Source organism: Callithrix jacchus, chromosome 16 (assembly GCF_049354715.1).
Source record: "Callithrix jacchus isolate 240 chromosome 16, calJac240_pri, whole genome shotgun sequence".
In the NCBI taxonomy this organism is placed as follows: Eukaryota; Metazoa; Chordata; class Mammalia; order Primates; family Cebidae; genus Callithrix; species Callithrix jacchus.
Window position 1 is genome coordinate 28,725,854 of NC_133517.1, and position 11,808 is coordinate 28,737,661.

At 41.1% G+C, this 11,808-nt stretch overlaps 1 pseudogene; it reads right to left on the bottom strand.

Annotated features, from left to right (window-relative positions):
* Positions 1–9,478: 9,478 nt before the first annotated feature.
* Positions 9,479–10,823, bottom strand: LOC100401941 (putative elongation factor 1-alpha-like 3 pseudogene; annotated as a pseudogene).
* Between the last annotated feature and the right edge of the window lie 985 nt (positions 10,824–11,808).

Here is an 11,808-nt window from a genome sequence, read left to right on the forward strand (position 1 = left end):
TCAGGAGGCTGAAACAGGAGAACTGCTTAAACCCAGAAGGTGGAGGTTGCAGTGTACTGAGGTGGCGCCATAGCACTCCAGCCTGGGTAACAAGAGCAAAACTCCATCTCAAAAAATAATAAGAAGAAGAAGAAGATAAATCACTTCCAGTGATCAAAGAAAATAACACTATAACCTGGCTTTCTACATTCAAGAATTGGAAAACTAACATACTCTCTTCACTGATGTGACATGTGATTATCACAGCAACCCCATGGGTTAACGGACAACACCCCCATTGGAGCACAGTGCAGTGGGGCAGGTCAGAGCACGTGGCCAGCTGCCCAGGTTCAGATTCCAGCATTGCCACTTTGGAAAGTTGTGGAACATCTCCATGCCACCCAGAGTCAGAAGCTTGTCAGTAATGAAGTCCAATCTGGAACCGACATCTCTAGACTTTACATCCAATTTCCTCCACGCCACAGTTAAACAGGAAGGCAGAGCCGATGTTGAGTCAGACAGCAGATATTTGAAAAGTATGTCATGGCGTCGCTCTCAGAAACATGGAAAGTAACTCCAAAAGCCAGTACACTGATTGACAAACTTGATTCGGTTGCATGTGTGGTTGTATTGCTTGTTTTGAGAATCAGGTTGAAAAGAACCAAACTGTTTTTGTGATCCATGAGACTTAGTTGAAATATAGAATGTCTCCGTTTGGAAGGGAAGTTTCTATGGACCTGTTTATCTCTTGCCCTGAAGAGCTCTTCAGTTCTCTTTACTTGAAAAAGCCTGTACCAAGAACATGCTCAATTTCTTGGAGACAGGAAGGGCACCGTGTGTGGGTGAGACCAAGCGCAGTCATAACTGGATGGAGAAAGAGCAGGAGAAATTGGGAGTGGAGAGCCCCCGTCCATCCAGGCAAGCAGAAAAGGAGAGGTTATCAGTGATTTAAAACACCACCTTGAAAATGAGATCACAATAACCGGCAGCCTGCAGATATTAACTACCGGGATACCACTAAGAGATACTCATCACTAAAATGAATGGGATCAACGTTGTTACAAGTTACCTAGATCTCAAATATTACTCACATAAAGTAATAATCACCAAACACCTATTTCCAAGATGTAATTACTCGGAGTCTGGGATTGACTGCCAAGGTTGGAAATGGCCTTATGAAGGAGTCTGGGTGAGAGGCAGTGTTTTCCTAAAAGTTCTAAGCCACCTTGAATGCATGTCAAGGTAGAAACGCTCTTTCGGGAAATGTGGTTGTTTTTCGTTGTTTTCTTTTTTGCTTCTCTGATGATAAGAACAAGTTTTCTCGTCCAGCAATTGGTAAGATGTTCAGTACAACAGGTACAAAATGTTATGAACCACCGCCATAACACCCACCCAAAGAATATTGTAACTGGTCCCAAAGGTCAGTTCTTGGGGCTTTTTCCATATTGAATATAGGCAGAAGACTGCAGCAAGTGGCAGTTCAGTGCAAAGCTATTTTGAAGTGACCAATTCCTTTGAAAATATGAGCCTGGAACAGAAATACTGTAAGACCTGAGATTACAAGAGACTTCAGAGATCAATAAGGGAAGTCAAGGACATTGCAAAAGAAAATACTGTGGATTTCTGTTTCGATTCTGAATCCAAACAATATTCTTTACTGGAGAGCAGATGTTCAGAAGGAACCGGGAATAGTGAGTTCAAACAAGAATGTCCCTTGTTTTGTGTTCGACACACACAAAACAAACAAACAAAGGCCTCGAGGGACTATTCTCTTTGTGACTGTTCTCTCCAGGTGACATGAAACAAGCACAGCCTCCCACACCAAGAGAGCTGTGCCTTGCGGGAGGCAGCTCCAGAGTGCTCTGCAATGCGTGGGTTGCCAGCATTCCAGCCTATCAGGCCCAATAGACTAAACAACCCCAGAGAGGGGTGGTGGTGTGTTGCATTGTACCCTGAGATGCTGCTTTCACAAAATACAAAACCTCTTGATATAAAGCCTTTTATCAATAAACTCAATTCAAATGAGAATCCATCAAATTTCAAACAGCTTTTTTTTAAACCTCATGACGAGTCTATGTACCTTGTTTTTCACAAGGTCTATGGTCTAACTTTCTATGTGTTTATTCCATCAGGCTGTTTCTTGCATCAATTTTTGAGTATATAGATCTTCAGAGGACAGGCATGACTAGTCTATAAACAGAAACTAAAGTACAATACACCTGGAGAGTTCAGACAGAAATCTCACCGTGGTCAGAATGGTTTCTTCTGAGAAAAACTAAGAAAGTGCCTAAAAAGCCCTGTAGTATTGACAGTCCTCATAGGAACCTTAGGGCTGCCTCGCCTTGGGAAAATCACCTCCGCTCTCAAACTCTCAGTCTCCTTATTATGAAATATTTTTCAAAAGCAAATAGGATGAGGTTAAGTTTGGAAGCCATTAAGGGTCTGGAAGTTTACCCTAGCAAACTAACAAGTGAGCCTACCTTAGGGTTACTTACATGTGCTGAGAGAATACAAGAGACTTCAGGGTCAGAGAAAAGACCATTTATTACTCACAGCAAAAGCAGGACCTAGAGCAATATCTTGCTTTATTTCCCCAATGTGATGGAACCAGAGGTTACCTGCATGTGCATGGGGTGTATCACAGAAGAGGAAACCTGAAATTAGGAAATTTTGATCATTTATGGGGCTGCTGATAACCTGCCCATCCTCCTCTCTAAAGGGAGAGATTACTCATTACCTTGGAATGGAAGCAAATCTTCTCTGGGGAGGGTGTGAGAAGTTCTTTATCTTTATTACTTTCAGATGTTTCCAGAGAGAGAGGGAGAGAGACTTCTCCAAGCTTTGTTATCTTGGAATGTCTCCTTAAATGAACATTGGTTATAAACGCCTTTGCTCAGAGGGCCTGGACCATGCAAAAACATGACAAATCCATGGCTAAATGCTTCCCAGTAGTCACATGCTTACTTAAAGCCCCCAAAGGCTGCCTCCTGCAATTAGACTGAGACATCCAGCCCTGACTGGTCATGGCCTAAGAGGCCTACTTGATAGGGTACCCATATATCTTTCAAATCTCCTTTCATTCATTCTCCACTAGGCTCCTGCCACAGATGTGTACCTTGGACATACCAAGTTCATTTTCACCTCAGAGCCCTTGAACTTGCTACCCCTTCTATCTGGAATAGTATTCCATGGGCCCTGCCTTGAGTGACTTCTTATTCTCATCTAGGACACATCTAGCCCAATTGTCACCTCCCTAGAGAAGCCTCTCTCAGCACCAATTGAGGTCCCTCTCATCCCATCACTTCATTGTCTTCAGAACCCCATTATTATCTTCTGCTTACTTCTCTGTTTTCTGTCTGCCTGCCCCTGCAAAAAGGTAAGTCCCATGAGAGTAGAGGATTTGGTTTTGTTCTCAATTTTTAATCTGGTAGCTAGAATAGTACCTGGCTTATTTCAGTAAATATATGTTAAGTAAATGTTGAATATGTAACATGGGGATGCTCCTAGCTTTTCATGGACGCCTAGGTAATACAATGAATGTAAGCATGCCTTGTAAACTGCAGAAAGAATACAAGGGAAATGTATTAATATTAACGTTGAGTCTAACCATGTAGGCATTGAGGTGAAGACATGATGTAAGTGTTCGCCCTGCCTTATCCTCCAAACAGTCATCAATCTACTCCAGAACATAGTGTTCTCTGGCAAAAAAATGTTTCTTCCTGAGCTCTAGACTTATACATCCAAATCTAGACATCTGCGCCCCATACCCCGCTGACATTTCCAGCTCAATGTGTCCAAAATGCAGCTCAGCATTTTTCCTTCTAGCATTAGTTTATCTGCACTAAAAGCACTCCTTTTACTCAATCACACAAACTAGAAACCTGGTAGTTTTCTTACACTCCTCCCCTTGCCTTCCTTACCCCTCATGTCCAAGCAGTCATTCACACTTGCTGAATTGACCTTTCAAATATTTCTGGGCTCCATTCCCTCCTTCCCGCTCTCATTTGAGCCTTCATGTTTTCTTCTCTTGGACAAGTGTAATAGCTTTGTTTATTTATTTAGAGACAGAGTTTTGCTTTTGTCACCCAGGCTGGAGTGTAATGAAACAATCTCTGCTCACTGCAACCTCCACCTCCCAGGTTGAAGCGATTCTTCTGCCTCAGCCTCCTAAGTAGCTAGGATTATGGGCACAGGCCATGATGCCTGGCTATTTTTTGTATTTTAAAGAGAGACAGAGTTTCACCATGTTGGCCAGGCGGACCTGGAACTCTTGACCTCAGATGATCTGCCTTCTTCAGCCTCCGTGCTGGGATGCTAGCCACCACGTGCAGAGCCAACAGTTTCTTAATTAGTTTCCCTGCATTCAGTCTTGGACCTCACCAGTATAGTCTCTTTTCTTATTAAATCAAATACACACTCTAATATGCTGCAGAGGTTTCTTCATGATCTGGCACCTGAAAAATTCCCTTCCTCATCTCTTGCCCTTCCCCTCCTCACACGTTGTACTCCAGCAACATTGGTCTGCTTCTGCTCCCTGTTCTTGTTTGACTTCTGCTGCTTTGCTTGTGCTATGTCCCCAGCCTGAAAAGCCTTGAGCCCCTGCCTCTCCTGCACACTCATTTTCACCTCTTTAGGCACAGCTTCACTTTCCCAGGAGGCCGGCACTGAATGAATCGCAACCGTTCTTTATGTTCTTTTTCCTGGGGTGGTGCCTTTCATCTGCACTCCCTGGATGTGTCTCAAGCACTGCACTCACACTGCGTTGTGACTTTCTGTTTGCACATCTGCTTTGTCCACTGTTCTCTCCTGCTCTGTGAAAGCCTACATCTACGTTATCTTTTAATCTCCAACATCTAACCTGTTACATGACATAATAGGTGCTCAACTAATATTTTTTCAAAGAAATAAGGAGAAAAGAAGGATAGGAGGAAAGAGAGGAAAAAAACAGGGAGGAAGAATCACTTTTATAGTGAAAAAATATAACTTTCAAATACAACTAGTTAAATAAGATGATAAGAAAATAGAAACACAAACACTTTGATTCTGTCTTGGTTAAAATGGAAAGAAACTGTAGGTCAGTATCAATTTGGTATCTTGAGAGCAAAATCCTATTACATCATGTACTGGTTATTAATAGAGAGGTGGGCTAAAAGATGTTTTTATTTCAGTAATCTCTGAAATACAAAGAATAGCAAAATCAGATAGGAGAGAAAATATAGTATTTTTATTTGAATTATACGAGCCATGACCAGTGCTGTGTTTCCTAAAAAGAATCAAGAAGGTTCTTAAGAAATTCACAAGTTCATTATGTACTTTTCTTTCTGTAATGGTTCTAAAAGTTAAAAGCAAATTATCTGGAACATAAACTTTAATATCAATGTATGTAAAACAAAAATTTGTTTATTTAATCTATAGAATACATTTGTTTTAGGGACTGGAATTTGCTGACTTTCGTTGTAAATTAACCATTAATCTGATTCATCATTACATAAATTGTGTATTTGTTCATTATAGAAGTATTTTTTCATTACCAAAAATTATGGAGACTTCTGGATCTAGCTTTTCTCTCTGCCAGTGTATGCATAATAAAAATAAGAAGCTCCCTTAGCAGACTCAACCCTAAACATGATGAAAAGTTTAGTTTCCTTGAAAACATATTATCCCTTTTCTCAACCACACATTATTATCATGGATCCAGGTTTCTAAAGTGCATTGTTAAGGTCCAGTCTTTGTAGTCTCTGGATAGAAATGTCTTTCAGAGTCTGTAAGACTTCATTTATTTTTTTTACTTTTTTAAATGGAAAAAATCACACAAATAGTCTCTACTTTACTATGCCCTGAATTTCCCAAACATCAGGAAAAATTTGAAGCTGTTCCTTCATCCTATTTTCCATTTCAGTAATATTTTCCCCTTTCCTTTTAAGAGATTAAGGCTATTTTCTATTTCATGATTTGGCTGCTAATAATGAGACATTTAAGAACAGATTCCAAAGAAAGGTTACAAGGCCTGGGAGTAGGAGGCCCACATTCACTGTCTAATTATATCATCATGTACCCAAATGAAATCACTTCTTTCCAAGAAGCATGGCCATGTGATAGCCCAACTATTAGAGGAACAGGTAAATGTGACACCTTTGCAACCTGTGTGAAGGTGAGTACTGAACTTGGCAACCTATAGGAAGCAGAACTTGATTCTGTGGAACGTTCCCACTGTGGTCAGAAAATTTATGTACTCCCAAAATTTGTGTGTTGAAACCTATCTCTCAAGGTGATGGTATTAGGAGGTAAGGCCTTTTGGAGGTAATTAGTTTATGAGAGCACCATCCTCATTAATGGGATTAGTGCCCTTATAAAAAAGCTTGAGGAACAATAAAAAAAGGACTCTCTGTTTAATAAAGGGTGCTTGGAGAACTGGCTAACTATATGCAGAAAACGGAAACTGGACCCCTTTCTTACATCTTACACAAAAATTAACTCAAGATGGATTAAAGAGTTAAATGTGAAACCCAAAACTATAAAAAACCCTAGAAGAAAATCTAGGCAATACCATTCAGGACATAGACATGGGCAAAGATTTCATGAAAATGTCAAAAGCAATTACAACAAAAGTAAAAATTGACAAATGGAATCTAATTAAACTAAATAACTTCTGCACAACAAAAGAAACTATCATCAGAGTGAAGAGACAACCTACAGAAAGAAAACTTTTGCAATCTATCCATCTGACAAACATCTAATGATTAGAATCTACAAGGAACTTAAACAAATTTACAAGAAAAAACAAACAACCCAATTAAAAAACGGGCAAAGGACATAAACAGACACTTCTCAAAAGAAGACGTTTATGAGATCAACAAACATGAAAAAAAGCTGAACATCACTGATCATTAGAGAAATGCAAATCAAACCCACAATGAGATACCATCTCATGCCAGTCAGAATGGCAATTATTAAAAAGTCAAGAAATAACAGATGCTGGCAAAGCTGTGGAAAAATAGGAACACTTTTATAATATACAGTTTGTGGGAATGTAAATTAGTTCAACCATTGTGGAAGACAGTGTGGCGATTCCTCAAAGACCTAGAACCAGAAATATCATTTGGCCCAGCAATTCCATGACTGGGCCTACACCCAAAGGAATATGAATTATTCTATTGTAAAGACACATACACACATATGTTTATTGCAGCACTATTCACAATAGCAAATTCATGGCATCAACCCAAATGGCCATGAATGGTAGATTGGAAAAAGGAAATGCTGTACATGTACACCGTGGAATACTATGCAGTCATAACAATAAATGAGATTATGTCCTTCGTAGAGACATAGATGTAGCTGGAAGCCATTATCCTCAGCAAACTAACACAGGAACAGAAAATCAAACATTGCGTGTTCTCACTTACAAGTGGAAGCTGAACAGTGAGAGCACATGGACCCAGGGAGGGGAACAACAGACACTGGGGCCTGTCAGCAGGGGCAGGGAGTGGGTGGGGAGAGGGAGAGCATCAGGATAAATGCCTAATGCATACCAGGCTTTACACCTAGGTGATAGGTGCGGCGAATCACTATGGCACGTTTACCTATATAACAAACCTGCACATCCTGCACATGTATTCTGGGACCTAAAATAATTTTTTTTTAAAGTACTCAAGTTTTTATAATCCAACTTTATTGAGACATAATTTACTTACAGTAAGTTCTACATATTTGAAATATCCAGTAGATGACTTTTGACAAAGATATAAACTATTTTCACCTCCTTCATTCCCCTTTACAGTCAATCTCCCTTTCACTCCCCACTCCAGGCAACCACTCATCTGATTGTTCTCCCTGTAGGTTAACCTTGCCTGTTCTAGAATTTCATAATTAGAATCACACAGTATGTGCCCTTTTGTGTTTAACACATCTCACTGAGCACAATGTGAGATTCACTCATACTGCATGCATCAGTAGGTTCCTTTACCACAATTTACTTACTATCCTCTTGATTGACATAAGGGTTGTTTAGAATTTTTGGCTAAGTAAAGCTCTTTTGAATGTTACTGGACTAGTTTTTTTTTTTTTTTTTTTTTTTTAACAGAATCTTGCTCTGTCATCCAGGCTGGAGTGCAGTGTCATGATCTCAGCTTACAGCAATCTCCATCTTCTGGGTTCAAGCAGTTCTTGTACCTCAGCCTACCTAGTAGCTGGGACTACAGAGGTGCACCACCACACCTGGCTAATTTTTTTTTTTTTTTTTTTTTTTTTTTGTATTTTTAGCAGGGATGTGGTTTCACCACGTTGGCCAGGCTGGTCTCGAACTCCTGACCTCAGGTGATCCATCCTCCTTAGTCTGCCAAAGTGCTGGGATTATAGGCATGAGCCACAGTACCCAGCCTGGACTAGAATTTTTCAGAACATTCGTTTCCATTTCTCTTGGGTAGATACCTCAGAATGGAACTGCAGAATCATCTCATAAGTTTGTAATCAACTTCACAAGAAATCTAATGTTTTCAAATCAGGCAACTCCATATTAAACACACAACAACAACGTACAAGAGATTCACCTGTGCCACGTCCACAGCAACAGTGGATACCACTTGGTATTTGAATTTGAGCCATTTTACTGGGGGTGAAAGTGGTATCTCATTGTAGTTTTACCTGCATTTTCCTGATGACCTAATATTTCTGTGAATATGATTCTGCAACTTTTGGCCATTCTTATATCTTCTTTGTGAAGCATCATTTCAAATCTTTTGACCATATTACGATTGTCTTCTTGAGTTTTCATTGTTCTTTATATACTTTGTATACAAGTCCTTTCTTAGATATATAATAACATTACTTTCTTTTTGTCAAAAAAACAGGGCGACTTGAGAGGACCTCCTTGCCCTTTACATCTTCCTTCCCGTGAGGACACGGCAACAAGGCCCCATCTGTGAGGAGCAGACCCTCATCAGACATTGAATCTGCTGGTGACTTGACCTTGGACTTCATTCATGTGAGCTTCAGAAATGTGAGCAATAAATGACCCAGTCTGCACTAATTTATTACAGCAGCCCAAACAGACTGAGACAGTTTGGTAGGTGAGTGGCATGACTGATCTGTGCTACCATGAGCTCAGACACCAAAAGGCAGATGGCAGGCTTCTTGCCGTGTGTTTATGTCCATTAGATGACCAGCCACAGTTATACCAATGATAGGCTATTCAGTTGGAAATGGCCTTAACAACAACAAAAAAGCCAGCTGCATTTCTAAGAACTCACCTCCTTAGTAGAAAAAAAGGATTAGCTTTACCATTCTCTCCTAGAATTAGTAGATTCTTTTTCATTAAACTTTTTTAATGGGTCTCAAAATTCTGTGACAAATTTTAGGTCAAGTTGCTTTCATTAAAAAGTATTGATTTTAAAAACTAATAACTTAAAACTGCCACATGCAAAAAAGAAAACCAAAGTGGTCCACAAAACATTCCTTTCCTCCTGAAGGTTTTACAATACATTGTTGTCATTACCCAGCCTTTTATTACTAAACTTAAATGGCCAATTGAAACAAACAGTTCTGAGACCGTTCTTCCACCACTGACTAAGACTGGGGTGGCAGGTCTTAGGGATAATATTCATTTAGCCTGCTGAGCTTTCTAGGCAGACCTGGGACCTTGCCAGCTCCAGCAGCCTTCTTGTTCACTGCTTTGATGACACCCACGGCAACTGTCCGTCTCATATCACTAATAGCAAAGTGACCCAGAGGTGGATATTCTGAGAAGCTCTCAACACACATGGGCTTGCCAGGAACCATATCAATGATGGAAGCATCACCAGACTTCAAGAATTTCGGGCCATCTTCCAGCTTCTTACCAGAATGGTGATCAATCTTTCCCTTTAGTTCAGCACACTTGCATGCAATGTGAGCCATGTGGCAATCCAGTACAGGGGCATAGCCAGCACTGATTTGGCCTGATGGTTCGGGATAATCACCTGAGCAGTGAAGCCAGCTGCTTCCATCAGTGGGTTGTTCTTGCTGTCACCAGCAACAATGCCATGACAAACATCCTTGACAGACGCATTCTTGACATTGAATCCCACATTGTCCCTGGAAGGAACTTCACTCAAAGCTTCATGGTGCATTTCGACAGAGTTTACTTCAGTTGTAATGTTGACTGGAGCAAAGGTGACCACCATACCAGGTTTGAGAACACCAGTCTCTACTCAGCCAACAGGAACAGTACCAATACCACCAATTTTGTAGACCTCCTGGAGAGGCAGGCACAAGGGCTTGTCAGTTGGATGAGTTGGTGGTAGGATGCAGTCCAGAGCCTCAGGCAGCGGGTTCCCCTGGCATTGCCATCCTTTCAAGTGGCTTTCCATCCCTTGAATCAAGGCATGTTAACACTTGGCTCCAGCATGCTGTCATGATTCCAACCAGAAATTGGCACAAATGCTACTGTGTTGGGGTTGTAGCCAATTTTCTTAATGTAAGTGCTGACTTCGTATTTCCTCATATCTATTCTAAGTGTTGGGTGGCTCAATGGAATCCATTTTGTTAACACCAACAATTAGTTGTTTCACTAGTGTGTAAGCCAGAAGGGCATGCTCTCAGGTCTGCCCATTCTTGGAGATACCAGCTTCAAATTCACCAACACCATGGGCAACAATCAAAACAGCACAGTCAGCCTGAGATGTCACCATAATCATGTTTTTGGGGAAGTGTCTGTGTCCTGGGGCATCAATGATAGTCATGTAGTACTTGCTGGTCTCGAATTTCCACAAGGAGATATCAATGGTGATACCATGTTCAAGCTCAGCTTTCAGCTTATCCAAGACCCAGGCATACTTGAAGGAGCCCTTTCCCATCTCAGCAGCCTCCTTCTCAAATTTTTTCAATGGTTCTTTTGTTGATGCCACCACATTTGTAGATCACATGGCCCCAGTGGATCATTCTGGCAAGTGGTGGACTTGCCCAAATCTACATGTCCAATGACGACAATGTTGATATGAGTCTTTTCCTTTCCCGTTTTGGCTTTTAGGGGTAGTTTTCATGATAACTGTGTTCTGGCGGCAAACCCATTGCAAAAAAGAGAATTAGTAGATTTTAAAGATGTCTTTGAGATGTCTCCTAGGGTTAAGAGTAAGAATAATATATTATTGCCTGCAGTTTATTGGGCCCTTACTGTATGCTGCACACTTTACATTTATTTTCTATATGAATCCCCCCAGTAACCTACTGAGTATTATTGTTTTTTTTTTACCAGAAGGGTAAGGTTCTGTAAGTCCAATATATGAATTGCCAATCTGTCTGATTCCAAAGCCTGACATGACCTGTGGCGCTTGTCAGATTTCAAGCCAACCAGAAGCCAAGCCCATCTGTTGAGAGAGAAGGTGCTCCAGCCCAGCCAGCCTTAGGTATAAGCTTAGTCACCTGCACCAGAGCATGTAAAAGGCACTCCCAAATGCCTGCCACCAGGCCTGTGATGCCACTATTTGACATTAACTTTAGATTAAAGAGTACTTGCTCTAGGAAATCTCTTAAAAAGCAGATGCCCATGAGAAGGACTGCATTTTGTGCAGTCTTGCTCCCCTGAGAAGCAGATGGCCAGATAGGATTAGAAATGCAAGAGACTTATTAGGTGAAATGCCTGCTAAAAAGAAAGAGACCAGCTGGGCGTAGTGGCGCACGCTTGTAATCCCAGCACATTGGGAGGCTGAGGTGAGTGGATTGCTTGAGCTCAGGAGTTCCAGACCAGCCTGGGCCACATGAGGAAACCCCATCTCCACAAAAATTAGCCAAGCATGCTGATGCATGCCTGTAATCCCAGCTACTTGGGAGGCTGGGGTGGGAGAATTGCTTGAG